This window comes from Oncorhynchus masou, chromosome 1 (genome assembly GCF_036934945.1).
Source record: "Oncorhynchus masou masou isolate Uvic2021 chromosome 1, UVic_Omas_1.1, whole genome shotgun sequence".
NCBI classification, from domain to species: Eukaryota; Metazoa; Chordata; class Actinopteri; order Salmoniformes; family Salmonidae; genus Oncorhynchus; species Oncorhynchus masou.
The window spans coordinates 34,364,706-34,379,557 of NC_088212.1; the positions used below are offsets into that span (position 1 = coordinate 34,364,706).

Below are 14,852 nucleotides of genomic sequence, written 5' to 3' on the forward strand. Positions count from 1 at the left end.
AATCTACGTACAATTCCTTCAACATCATGGCTTGATTTTTGCTCTGACACACACTGTCAACTGTGGGACCTTATATAGACAGGTGTGTGCCTTTCCAATTCAAGTCCAATCAATTTAATATACCACAAGTGGACTCCAATCAAGGATGGTCTATGGAAACAGTATACACCTGAGCTCAATTTTCATAAAATATATTTTTCTTAAAATAACATTTTTTCTCTCTCGCTTTGTCATTACTGTGTGTGTGTGTAGATTGATGAGGACAATGTAATCCATTTTAGAATAAGACTAACAAGAAAATGTGGAAAAGGTCAAGGGGTCTGAATACTTTACGAATGCACTGTATAAACTCATTTGTCGTTTGCAGTCAAAGATTCATCCTTTTATCAAACTCAGCAGACAGAGACAACTGTCAGACAACAGGCACATGTCTCCCCTCAGAGTCTGGTTCTTCAAGGTTCCTTCCTATCTAGGGAGTTTTTCCTTGTCAACTGTGCCTTTGCATGTTCTCTGTGGGTTGTATAGTAGTTGGTTCTTTAGTCTTGGAGTAGCTCTCAAACTCTAAGCGGCATTCTGCCTACTCCCTTTTATAGCACCCCACCCACGACTGGCTCATGTGGACAACAATCCCGACACTGTTTTACGTTTAGAGATGTCAATCATCACTGCTTGTGATACGACTTTTGAAACATATGACCCTTTTCTTTAAATCACCGAGAAAGAATCCTTAAAATAAAAAACATACACTTGTAGCAGTTTTGCAAAGATCCATCTAAACAGCTATGAGTGCCTCCATCTGACGAAACTACACTTCCGCTACTCTTCCCGAGTGACACTGACACACAGTTGTTCCGGGCGTGTTAGATAGCTAATTATCACAGGTTGCCGACTCTCGTCTTCCATAAACAATCACTGTAACATAGCGATATGGCCGTGTGGGAACACTTACCCTATCAAGGTGTGTATCAATGTAACATTTTGTTTTTTGAAAATACTTTCTCGCTGACATTAAAGATAAGGTCCCTATGCTTCCAAAACAGTACCGCAAGCGATGGGTGTTAATGTTCAAATTGAGTGTTGCTGCTCTTAACAAAAGTCCCCCATACATAAGACGGTATTCATCCAATTACTTATGTGTAATGGAATTGAGAGTCATGATCAAGGACTAGTCTTGGGCATGCCCGTTTATAATGAACCCTTTTCTATTTAGCCATTGAATTGTACAACTTTGTTGGTAGACTTCCCTAATGCAACAGTAGTTGTCAGCCACTAGATGGCGTTATTCCCCATAATGAAATGCACCATACACCAGCAAGGAGATCACTGGTGAAAGTCAAACCTTCTGTAGCCTACCATCACTGCCCTGTAGATGGCTTGCTTATACAAGTTCTGCATCACAGCAGAGTAGGTTGGTGCACTGAATGCCTGGTTATGCTGAGAGGCGGAGAATGAGAGCTGTGTGTACCCAAGTCTACTTCTGTCAGGAGCCAGATACAGCATAGACTACCGTACGCAGGGAGCCGCACTCACTGCTGCTTGCGCTCTCTAATTATTGCCTAAAGGGGACTGGAATACTCCCTGAAATCTCACGGAAAGACAAGATCAATTTCGCTATCCAAACGAGAAATAACAGCTGGTAAGTTTGATGTGTTATTCTTGATAATTGTGATTGTTACCTGTCCGTTGAAGTATCCATTTGAGTTGTGCCATATTGGTCAGGTGACATGACATGAGACGTTTCAGCAATTGCTGGCAAAGGTGTTTTTGTCAGTCGAAGATTAAGCGGCTACCTATTAGGGCAAGGACGTGTTAAATTTCTAAAATAGTGAAGCCTGGAAATGCAACATAACCTTGACCCCGTTTCGTGACCAACTAATACAGCGAAATGTTGATGAGAACACCAGGACTTGTTTACCAATGGCCTGCAAAAGAAAACATTTTAGTGCACCCCAATTTATAAGGCTAACTTTAATTTATCTTCAGTATGGTGGCAAGGTTTACTGCTAGCTGTTGTTGTGCTACTCTGAGAAACAGTTTATTCAGAAAAGTGTGAAATTACGTAATATTGTGAGGAAGTGGCGCCATGGTGTTAGCCTTCATGTAGCAATAGCTCAAGGTATCAGTTCTTGAACACGTTACAGTTGCCATTGGTGATTTAATAGGCTAGACTCTCATATTGATGATCACATAGGGTTTGTGCTGAATAGCCCATTTCTGTTGTTGATTTCTGGAAAATAAGCCTACCAATTTACTGGTGAGATCCATTATGTTATCAATATTGGCTAGGTTGGGGACCTTTCTCCGTGTTCCAAGGACTCTGGAAAGCCTGGGACTTTTCAACACCTGGCATCCTCAGGGATACACACACTATATAATACTTTTTAGCAGGTCACCTTAATGAATTCTGTAAAGTCCGCTCCGCGTGGAAGAGCTGAAAAAATGGTTGTCTATCAACAATAATGACAAGCCACCGGGGTCTGACATTCTGGATGTAAAATGACTGAGGACAATATTGCTACTCCTATTTGCCACATCTTCAATTTAAACCTACTAGAAAGTGTGTGCCCTCAGGCCCGGAGGGAAGCTAAAGTCCTTCCGCTACCCAAGAATAGTAAAGCCCCCGTTACTGGTTCAAAAACTCGACCAATCTGCCTGTTACCAACTCTTAGTAAACTTCTGGAAAAAATGGTTTTTGACTAGATAAAATGCTATTTTACAGTAAACAAATTGAAAACAGACTTTCAGCACGCATATATGGAAGGAAACTCAACAAGCATGGCACTTACACAAATTACTGGTGATTGGATGAGAGAAATGTATGAAAAGATGATTGTGGGGGCTGTCTTGTTTGACATCAGTGCAGCTTTACCGATCATCGTCTGCTGCTGGAAAAACGTATGTGTTATGGCTTTACACCCCGTGCTATAATGTGGATAAAGAGATACTTGTCTAACAGAACACAGAGGGTGTTCTTTAATGGAAGCATCTCAAACATAATCCAGGTAGAAGCAGGAATTCCCCAGTGTAGCAGTTTAGGCCCCTTGCTTTTTTCAATCTTTACTAATGACATGCCACTGGCTTTGAGTAAGGCTATGTATGCGGATGACAGCTACTACAGCGACTGAAATGACTGCAACACTTAACAAAGAGCTGCAGTTAGTTTCAGAATGGGTGGCAAGGAATAAGTTCGTCCTAAATATTTCAAACTAAAAGCATTGCATTTGGGTCAAATCATTCACTAAACCTCAATTACATCTCGTAATGGATCATTTGGAAATTGTGCAAGTTGAGGTGACTAAACTGCTTGGAGTAACCCTGTGTTGTAAACTGTCATGGTCAAAACATATTGATACAATAGTAGCTAAGATGGAGGAGAAGTCTGTCTATATTAAAGCTCTGATCTGCCTTTTTAACAACACTAGCACTGAGGCAGGTCCCTCAGGTCCTAGTTTTGTCGCACCTGGACTACTGTTCAGCCGTGTGGTCAGGTGCCACAAAGAGGGACTTGGGGAAATTGAAGTTAGCTCAGAACAAGGCAGCACGACTGGCCCTTGGATGTACACAGAGAGCTAACATTAGTAACATGCATGTCAATCTCTCATAGCTCAAAGTGGAAGAGCGATTGACTTCCTCATTACTTGTTTTTGTAAGAGGTGTTGACAAGCTGAAGTTACCGAGCTGTTTGTTTAAAATACTAGCACACAGCTCAGACACCCATTCATACCCCACAAGACATGCCACCAGAGGTCTCTTCACAGTCCCCAAGTTCAGAACAGACTATGGGAGGCGCACAGTACTATATAGAGCCTTGACTACATGGAACTCTATTCCACATCAGGAAACTGATGCAAGCAGTAGAGGGCACACACTTGGTGTAGTGTGGATTCTGTAATGAATATATTGTAATGTTTTTTAAATTGTATAACTGCCTTAATTTTGCTGGACCTTGGCAGCAGCTAATGGGGATCCATAATAAATTCAATTTGTTTTATTTACAGTAGGATATAGAATTTGACCAATAGGGAACTTCCTCTTGCATTCATACATGCGTGTGGTTGGTTACACATAGCCCTTTTGATTTCTCGTTAAAAAAAACAATTACCACAGAATTTGAGCAATAGCTGTACTTTTTTTATAGACTATATGCAATTTAATTAGAAATAATCTGAACTGAAAAATCCCCTACTAAATAAAACACATTACACAAACTGTACTACTATTACCATCATAGTTGTTATTTAAAGCTATTCTAGACGATATAGCTAAAAGTTGAACAACCCATACAACTCTATGCACAAGGATTACTTTGAACAATTTACACATTTCACAAAAACGCATTTACTGTAAGAACTGTACAGATGGAACGTTTGGTATCAGAATTAAGGAAAATCTCCCTCTGTTTTTTACGTTTTCCAAAAAACTGTTAAATATCTGCTCTGAATCAAGATTCAAAAAGATGTCTGCAGAAAGAATGGGGTGTCAGCTATGTCATGACACCTTGAGTACAGTAATGGAATTACATCATGGGTCCCTGATCTGTACTGTACAGAAATGCAGAATTATGGATATGAATATCATTCTCTTCATGGTAATGAATCCTAAATATGTACACAAAGGTAGAAATGTGCTATATATCCTTCTTTTGCATATCTGAGTATTATTCTACACACTGATTATAATAATAGTGAGCTCTGCCCCTAAACTAGACTACATTTGGTTGGTCCAGACCAAATCTGAACCAGTCACAGACATCCAAACGTGTGAAATATAGACATCACAGCACAATGGAGTTAAGTGCAGTACAGTAAAGTAGATATACTATATATTCAAAAGTATGTGGACACCCCTTTAAAATTAGTGGATTTGGCTATTTCAACCACACCCGTTGCTGACAGGTGTATAAAATCGAGCAAACAGCCAATCAAACATTGGCTTTAGAATGGTCTTACTGAAGTGCTAAGTGACTTTCAACGTGGTACCCTCATAGGATGCCACCTTTCCAGCAAGTCAGTTCGTCAAATTTCTGCCATCCTAGAGCTGCCCCGGTCAACTGTAAGTGCTGTTATTGTGAAGTGGAAATGTCTAGGAGCAACAACGACTCAGCCGCGAAGTAGTATGCCACACAAGCTCACAGAATGGGACCGCCGAGTGCTGAAGCACGTAGCGCGTAAAAGTCGTCTGTCCTAAGTTGCAACACTGCCTCTGGAAGCAACTTCAGCACAAAAGCTGTTCATCGGGAGGCCAAGCAGCTGCACACAAGCAAAAGATCACCGTCAAGCGTCAGCTGGAGTGGTGTAAAGCTCACCTCCATTGGACTCTGGAGCAGTGGAAATGTGGGTTTGGCGGATGCCAGGAGAACGCAACCTGTCCCAATGCATAGTGCCAACTGTAACGTTTAGTGGGAGGAGGAATAATGGTCTAGGGCTGTTTTTCATGGTTTAGGCTAGGCCCCTTAGTTCCAGTGAAAGCTCATCTTAATGCCACAGCATATTGACATTGTAGACGAGTCTGTGCTTCCAACTATGTGGCAACAATTTGTGGGAGGCCCTTTCCTGTTTCAGCATGACAATGCCCCAGTGCACAAAGCGAGGTCCATACAGAAATTATTTGTCAAGATTGGTGTGGAAGAACATGACTGGCATGCACAGAGCCCTGACCTCAACCCCATCGAACACCTTTGGGATGATTTGGAATGCCGACTGCAAGCCAGGCCTAATCCCCCAACATCAGTGCCCTCTCTCACGAATGCTCTTGTGGCTTAATGGAAGCAAATCCCTGCAGCAATGTTCCAACATCTAGTGGAAAACCTCCCCAGAAGAGTGGAGGCTGTTATAGCAGCAAAGGGGGAACCAACTCCATATTAATGCACATGATTTCAGAATGAGATTTTCGACGAGTAGGTCTCAATACTTTTGGTCATGTAGTGTATGTACAGTATAGTACATTATACTGTACTCTAGTGTGCTCTATTATACTGTACTGTACTTTTCCATACTGTGCTGTGCTGTCTAAACTTGTGAAACATAGACGTCTATGACCTGTTCAGATTTGGTCCGGCCAAGGCGTACTGACCAAATATGAACTACTTTTCAACGTTGATGGACATCCGGTGTCGGTTTGTGCTCAGTGGGTGAGGATGCTTGTTACAGTAAATGGAAAGAGGGTAGGTGGTAGGTGTCGGTAAGAGCTGTGAGAGGTGACATTAACCGGAGAGAGAGAGAAGATTGAGAGGGAGGGGTTGTCCAGACTGCTTTCAGTCTTGCTTTTACCAACAGTTATGAGCTGAACATAACAGTATACCAGTGGAAGGACAGTAGCAGGTGACCCAACTGTGATTTGTGACTACAATGATTGATTTCCCATTATAGCCAATGGTAATTTCCATGTAAAAGGACCCATGAGCACCAATGTGAAGTTTTTTGGAGCATATCAAATTTGGTGTCAAATTAAAGCTAAGAGTCTACAGTTTTTGGAAATGAAGGCATATATATGTTTTTGAACCATTTTCAATCCTAAAATTAGGAATAAGCAAAAGCTTTGATTTCTTGTCACACAGATGGAAAAGGGGTCTTTAAAAACATTTTCTAAAAAAAGTCTTAAAAGGTATTAGAAATACATCAAACACAATAATGTTGAAGGCCCCTGCCAACTAATATCAACATGCATATTTAGTTTTGTATAAATTATTAGCCTACTGTAAGTTTAAGAAATATTAACTAGTGTCTTGTCATTTTGTTATCAAAAACCCACATATCTTTAAGATATTTTAACATTTTTCTTCCTTATTAGGAGGGAAGATTCTGAAAATTCAGACGTAACAAGGGTTGTTCCATGTCTTTTCAGCAAAACTGATATTACCAGGTTCTGACCACTAGATGCTTGTAAATTTGTTTCCAACGAGCTTGAATTTTATGCGGCATAGTTGTCTAACCTCTACTTTGAAGAATCTCAAATCTATTTTGATTTGTATAACACTTGTTTTGGTTACTACATGATTCCATATGTGTTATTTCATGTCTTCACTATTATTCAACAATGTAGAAAATAGTAAAAAATAAAGAAAAACCCTGGAATGAGTAGGTGTGTCCACATATTCCTTTATTAAAAAAGAATAGACTTTTAGCTTTCATTTGACACACACATTGACATGCTCCTATGTAGGGCACATTTTGGGGAATATTCAGAGGTGGAAACTTTCCGTGTGAGTTAACGGGAATATATGCAAATTAATATGAATACTATTTAAATATAGATGTTTGCATTGGATATATTTACCATATCATATGGAGGCAGAAACATAAACCTTTTACCTTATCATAAGTAGATATAATTGCAAATGTATTAAATCCTTCCAATAGAAATTTTAAACAATTTAGTTATGAATCTAACTTTAATTAAATGAGTTGACACTTCACATGGGAGGATTTCACAAAACAACAAAATAAAGGGAATATTGAATGATCCCCAATGATCCTTCGCATCTCCCAAAAATGTCTGTAAAATGATAGTCTAGAAACTAAAGCTTTGGTCTTCCTCTCAGGCTTCCATGTCTTCTCCATGGACCTCCTCAATGTCCACCTCTGGAACATCAGACTCTTGAGGCCTCATCTTCACTGTCACTTTCCAACCTTGTTGATGATAGCTCATTGTCAGACCACCAATTTTTCAACCCTTGTATTGGTCAGCCTGTTGCGTGCTTTGGTGTGTGTTTTCCCAAACAAGGACCAGTTGCACTCTGAGGTGTCTGATGTTGGTGGGATTTGGAGGATGATGGTGGCAACTGGGGAAACAGCCTCAAATCCACAAAGTCCCTTCCACCAGGTGGCTGATGAGATATGTTGGGACGATAGATGCCATATTGCATTTCCATCTCAAAGCCCTTGCTGGGAAGTGTACTTTGCCAGACTGCCAAGAACCTTGCCCTCATCCAGGCCAAGGTGGCGAGACACGGTAGTGATGACACCATAGGCCCTGTTGATCTCTGCACCAGACAGGATGCTCTTGCCAGCATACTTGGGGTCCAACATGTACGCTGCGGCGTGTATGGACTTCAGGCATAAGTCTTCACGCTTTTTAATGTATTTCAGAACTGCAGTTTCCTCTACTTGGACCAACTGGGAAGTGGGCAGGGCCGAACGGATTTCTTCTCTTACATCTGCAAGCAGAGTCTGAACATCATACAGGATGGCATTGTCTCCCTCAATCCGTGCAATGGCTACTGCTATAGGTTTCAGGCAGCTTACCACCCTCTCCCAAAATACATTATACAGGAGGATCCTCTTGATGGGGCTGTCCATATGGGCAGACTGTGATATGGTCATTTCTTGGAGAGACTGTCAAACATGATGGCCACACCACCCCAACGGGTGTTGCTGGCCAGCTCCAATGTGTTGCTCTTATTCTTCTCACTTTGCTTGGTGAAGTAGATTGCTGCTATAACGTGATGACCCTTCACATACCAAACCATTTCCTTGGCTCTCTTGTAGAGTGAATCCATTGTTTTCAGTGCTATGATGTCCTTCAGGAGCAGATTCGATGCATGAGCAGCACAGCCAATGGGTGTAGGACTCCTCCACTTTAGACCAAGCAGCCACACATCAGATAGTGCCTGTGGCATTTTCCTGTAAAGATTAGAAAAAAATCAGTTAAAAAACCCCAAATACAATTCCATGTACAGATAAATAGTTAAGCAGTTAGATTAAACAACTCCTTTTGTAAGATACATTTTTAAAATGAAACATGTATGGAAACAGGTGAATTAACACTCCTCAGTTAGTTTTTAGCTCGCTTGAGACTGCTAACTAGCAGAACTAGCAGAAAGTTAGAAATGCTGTAGGCTACTATTTACAAGTTAACAAAAAATCATGTATGTCAAATTAAATATATTCACCCCACCCAGTATTGTAATCAAGACTTACCAGAAAGCATGTAGTCCTTGGCTCAGACAGTGTAGTAGTGTGGGCTCAATAGCATCTCATTAGTGTGCAAGATCTTGAGAATCAGTTGTACATGTGATGGAAGAATGCACTGTGCATGCAGAGGGTTACAATTCTATTGAATTGGGGATAGTTTAACCAAAATATGTCACAAGACCTAGATTTGGTTCACTGTTATAAGCTAACTTTCTTTTGATGAATTTAAGCAAAATTCTTCAGCAACCCTACTCCTATGCAACCCTACTCCTATGAACTGCACATGTTGGTGCTCAAGGGTTCTTTTAATAGGAAATGCCCGAGTGCACATACAGTGCTTTCAGGAAGTATTCAGACTCCTAGACGTTTTCCACATGTTACCTTCCAGCCTTATTCTAATATGTATAAAATATTTTTTCCCTCATCAATATACACACAATACCCCATAATGACAAAGAAAAAAGTTTTTTAGAAATTTTAGCAAATGTATACAAAAAAACAGATACCTTGTTTATATAAGCATTCAGACCATTTGCCATGAGACTCGAAATATGATCTTGTGTGCGTCCTGTTTCCATTGATGTTTCTACAACTTGATTGGAGTCTACCTGTGGTAAATTCAATTGATAGGACATGATTTGGAAAGGCACACACCTTCTCTATAAAAGGTCAGAGCAAAAACCAAGCCATGAGGTCGAAGGAATTGTCCTTAGAGCTCTGAGACAGGATTGTGTCGAGACACAGATCTGGGGAAGGGTACCAAAATATGTCTGCAGCATTGAAGGTCCTCATGAACACAGTAGCCTCCATCATTATTAAATGGAAGAAGTTTGGAAGCACCCAGACTCTTCCGAGAGCTGGCCACCCGGCCAAACTGAGTAAATGGGGGAGAAGGGCTTTGGTCAGGGAGGTGACCAAGAATCCGATGGTCACTCTGACAGAGCTCCTCCAGAGTTCCTCTGTGTAGATGGGATAACCTTCCAGGAGGGAAACCATCTCTGTAGCACTCCACCAATCAGGCCTTTATGGTAGAGTGGCCAGAAAGAAGCCACTCCTCAGTAAAAGGCACTTGACAGCTCGCTTGGAGTTTGCCAAAAGGCACCTAAAGGACTCTCAGACCATGAGAAACAAGATTCTCTGGTCTGATGAAACCAAGATTGAACTATTTAGCCTGAATGCCAAGCTTCACGTATGGAGGAAACCTGGCACCATCCCCACAGTGAATCATGGTGGTGACAGCATAATGCTGTGGGGATGTTTTTCAGCGGCAGTGATTGGGAGACTTGTCAGGATTGAGGCAAAGATGAACAGAGCAAAGTACAGAGAGATCCTTGATGAAAACCTGCCCCAGAGGGCTCAGGACCTCAGACTGGGGTGAAGGTTCACCTTCCAACAGGACAAGGACCCTAAGCACACAGCCAAGACAACGCATGAGTGGCTTCGGGACAAGTCTCTGAATGTCGTTGAGTGGATCAGCCAGAGCCCGGCCTTGAACCTGATCAAACATCTCTGGAGATAACTGAAAATAGTTGTGCAGCGACGCTCCCCATCCAACTTGACAGAGCTTGAGAGGATCTGCAGAGAAAGATGTGAGAATCTTTCCAAATACAGGTGTGCCAAGCTTGTAGCGTCATCCCCAAGAAGACTCGAGGCTGTAGTCGCTGCCCAAGGTGCTTCAAGGACCTGAATATGTAAATGTGACATTTCTAAAAACCCTGTTTTTGCTTTGTCATTATGAGGTATTGTGTGTAGATTGACGAGGGGAAACCATTTTAGAATAGGTCTGCAACGTAACAAAATGTGGGAAAAGTCAAGGGGTCAAAACCTTTCCGAGTGCACTCTTCAGTGACGTACCACACTGGCTGAGTGCAGACTCCACAAGCTTGACTGTGTTATATTCAGTGTTTCCTGACAGGCTGAGTAGGAAAAACTCCGGGCCCTATTAGGCTATATAGCCGATGACTCGGCCCTTGCCTAGCTTATTACTAAGGCATAGTTTTTTTCTGGTAAGATGGTCAGGAACAACTCTTAGTATTGCTGCTTTAGTCAAACATGTAGCCTCACTCACTGCCCAGCACATTAACAGGGCTCTTTGCACTAGTGTGCCACATTCCTCCCCAGTGCTGAGAGCTGCTAGCAGACAGACCATCCCCTACTGAAAGTCACTCTGTAATGCAGAAAAACACTGGGCTGGATGTGTGAAATACAGTGCAATCGGAAAGTATTCAGACCCCTTGACTTTTTCCACATTTTGTTACGTTACAGCCTTGTTATAAAATGGATTCAATAGTTGTTTTTCCTCATTAATATACACAAAATACCCCATAATGACAAAGCAATAACTTTAAAAAAAATGTATTGTTGCAAACTGAAATATCACATTTACATGAGTAGTCAGACCCTTTACTCAGTACTTTGTTGAAGCACCTTTGGCAGCAATTACAGTCTTCTTGGGTATGATGCTTCAAGCTTGGCATACCTGTATTTAGGGAGTTTCTCCCATTCTTCTCTGCAGATCCTCCCTCTCAAGCTCTCTCTCAAGCTCTCTCAGGCACAGCTATTTTCCACCATAATTTGCAAATAAATTCATTCAAAATCCTACAATGTGATTTTCTGGATTTTTTTTTCTAATTTTGTCTGTCATAGTTGAAGTGTACCTATGATGAACATTACAGGCCTCTCGTCTTTTTAAGTGGGAAAACTTGCACAATTGGTGGCTGACTAAATACTTTTTTGCCCCACTGTACCTAGAATCGCTGTCTCAAGCAAGCGTGTATGACTGGCTGGGGTTTGAACTCGGGTCGACTGCACTCCACTACACTGTTAGTTCGCTGAGCTAAAGCCTAGTCGTTAGTTTCCTGATCGAACACGAAGTCTTCAGGTCTCAGGCAACATTTCTCATCATCTAGGCTTGGTTCCCATGCCATCTCCACGAGGCTAAGTTCAAATAAACGGTGTCAGGAGATGTTTTCCCCGTGTTGGATGTCTCGGACAGGGCTTGATTAGCAATCTCTGTCCCTTAGTTTAGCATTTTGCTTGTACCTTAACCTGTTTTGGAACAGTCACAAGGTGTCATGGAGAAAAGTGGGTCCACTATGGAAACCTAACAATGGAAAAGGGGTGCAGTGTCATGGATGAAAATGGGTCCGTGTCGCCTTGACTTTGTGATGAGCTTCCGGTTTCCTACTGATTTGACTGTTAGGTGGAGGTGACCAGCTCAGGGTCAGGTTAGTGTGGCACTGTGGGTTTGAATGGGAAAGCAGCTCATGCAAATCGTGTCCCCTTTGACAAATATCACCAGAGCAACAGTTGTGTTCTGTCTGGCGCTGTTCCTGTCCTCATTCTGATATAAGACTCGCCAGAGCAGAGCCATGCCTGCCTGCGACATTGTCATATTTTACAGCTGGATAGGGATTGGAGATGCTCGTACCTGTTCACCGAAACTCATAATAGTTATTCTCTGTCTAACCTAACAGGCTCAATTGCTGCCACGTATATTTGACAGACCGCGAGCCGGTTGGTGGACGAGATTATTCTCTCAGACGGTTATAGGCTTCTGATTTAAGTTTGTCTATTTATGTGCTATAGGCTTTCTTAATGTGCATTGTTCCAGAGGTAAAACCATTTTAAAGTCCTGACCATACAGGGTTGTAACCATCATGACAGTTCTTAGTTTAAACATTGATGAGTGACTGTGGTCTGAATTCTGTCTGTATGCAGCAAACCAGCTTTTACGCTATTGGTGACTCAGAACGACTGATGTCACTTATTTTCTCTGCTGCACACAGGATGAATAGGAGAAAGGTTACAATCAATATAAATGTTCTTCAGTCCGAAGGCTTGAGTGTGTTCCTGGGTCAAAGAGCATCATCAGACTGTACTACTCAGGCATATTACTGTACACTGAAGGATTGATGGGGGTTGTTTTTCCAACAAAAAACACAAGAAGATTTCGACACCCACCATCTCAGATTGTACTGAAATCTTTTCTGTTAGAAACCGATAACATTACCATTCCTGCAACATTATTTTGTTGAAATATAATTTGATCTCTGAGAAATTAAGATAATTTATTGCATCCAATTTGGCCATTCTTTATTTATAGGATTCATATAATATTCAATAAATATAGTACCTAACACCTGATTTAGATAATGACCATTGGTCGTTAAAGTTGTTAGGTGTATGTCCCATCCTACATCCTGATATTACCAGATTCTGACCAGTAGATGGTGCTGTTCCTGTTATTAGGTAGGGTGTCCACCTATTCTGTGGGTGAAAGGGCGCTTTGGTGATTTCAATTTCACTTCCTTATGTTCTGAAATACATTTTACCAAGACAAATGTGATTCTTCATGTTCTGAATCGTTCAGTGGGGTCTTTCTCTAACATATCATTAATATTATATAAAAATAGTCACATTTTGTAGCCTAAAACATCCGATAATAAGCACCGTGTAGCTTTCTCACCTCAACTTTGGAGGATTTAACATGTTAAGGTGGTTGTCTGCAAAGTCGTTTTTCTGTGGGTCGCAAAAAGCGAAATTAACATGACACAAGCTAAAATTAATGTAAAAGGATTTGAAAATACAAAGCTTGTGGTACTGTAGGCTCAGTGTTCCATTGACATTTCACAGAGATACACTTGTTGTTGTGAGAAATCTTCAGAAAATGGCGACAGCTATGCTTTGGAGGGGGAGGGGCAGGTATACTACACGGACACATACATACTGGCAAAGATATTCAGCTGACAGGCAGACACTGGAAGAAGTTTCTGATTGACAGAGGAAGGTCTTTTTTTGCTTTAATATTGCAGCTGTGTTGTAGGTTCTAGCAATGTAATTGTCTGCATCATTTCCAATCCCCCATATATATATTTTATATATATTTTTGCCTTCTGTATTATTTTTTCCTCTAACCTTACCACCCCCCCCCCCTAATTGGAGTAAGCTAATGGACAACAATACCAACGCTTCTACTTCCAGCTTTTACATACGACATACATTTTATGAACACTGTATACATGAGTTACATGAGTTATTTATATTTTTAGTTCATTTTTTGTCCCACCCTTCAGCTACCCTCAACCCCTCACATCTATAGGTGCAAAAAACAACAACCCTGGATTGTAAAATAACGTTATTAACTGGTTCCCATGCTTTTAAAATAACAGTTCTGTTCTGGAACAGTATTGATCACTTTTATTCCCGGTTCAGATTCTGTTCCTTAAAAAATTTAGTTATTTTCCAGTTTTCGGTTCCCTGAACCGGCTCCAACCCCTGCTCAAAATCAATATATACACTACATGATCAAAAGTATGCTCTTTGAACACCGTATTCCAAAATCATGGCCATTTAATATGGAGTTGGGTCCCCTTTGCTGCTACAATATCTGCCACTCTTCTGGGAAGGCTTTCCACTAGATGTTGGAACATTCCTGAGGTGACTTGCTTCCATTTAGTACAAGAGCATTAGTGAGGTTGGGCACTGATGTTGGGCTATTAGGCCTGGCTCGCAGTCGGCATTCCAATTCATCCCGAAGGTTGAGGTCAGGGCTCTGTACAGGCCAGTCAAGTTCTTCCATACGGATCTTGACAAACCATTTCTGTATGGACCTGGCTTTGTGCACAGGGGCATTGTCATGCTGGAACAGGAAAGGGTCTAACCCCAAACTGTTGCCACGAAGTTGGAAGCACAGAAGCGTCTGTATGCTGTAGTGTTTAAGATTTCCCTAGCCCGAACCATGAATAACAGCCCAGACCATTATTCCTCCTCCACCAAACTTGACAGTTGGCACTATGCATTGGGGTCGGTAGCATTCTCCTGGCACCCGCCAAACACAGATTTGTCTGTCGGACTGCCGATGGTGTAGTGTGATTCATCACTGCAGAGAACGTGTTTCCCCTACTCCAGAGTTCAATGCGGGGGAGCTTTACACCACTC

General features: G+C 41.5%; 1 protein-coding gene across 1 annotated transcript in view; it reads left to right on the forward strand.

The window, feature by feature from the left end:
- The first annotated feature begins 1,433 nt into the window (after window positions 1–1,433).
- Window positions 1,434–14,852, forward strand: part of LOC135542741 (phosphatidylinositol 4-phosphate 5-kinase type-1 beta-like) — an 83,677-nt gene continuing 70,258 nt past the window's right edge. The window contains exon 1 of the mRNA XM_064969915.1: window positions 1,434–1,636. The gene's annotated coding sequence lies outside the window, so the exon portion shown is untranslated. The remainder of the gene's footprint in view (window positions 1,637–14,852) is intronic.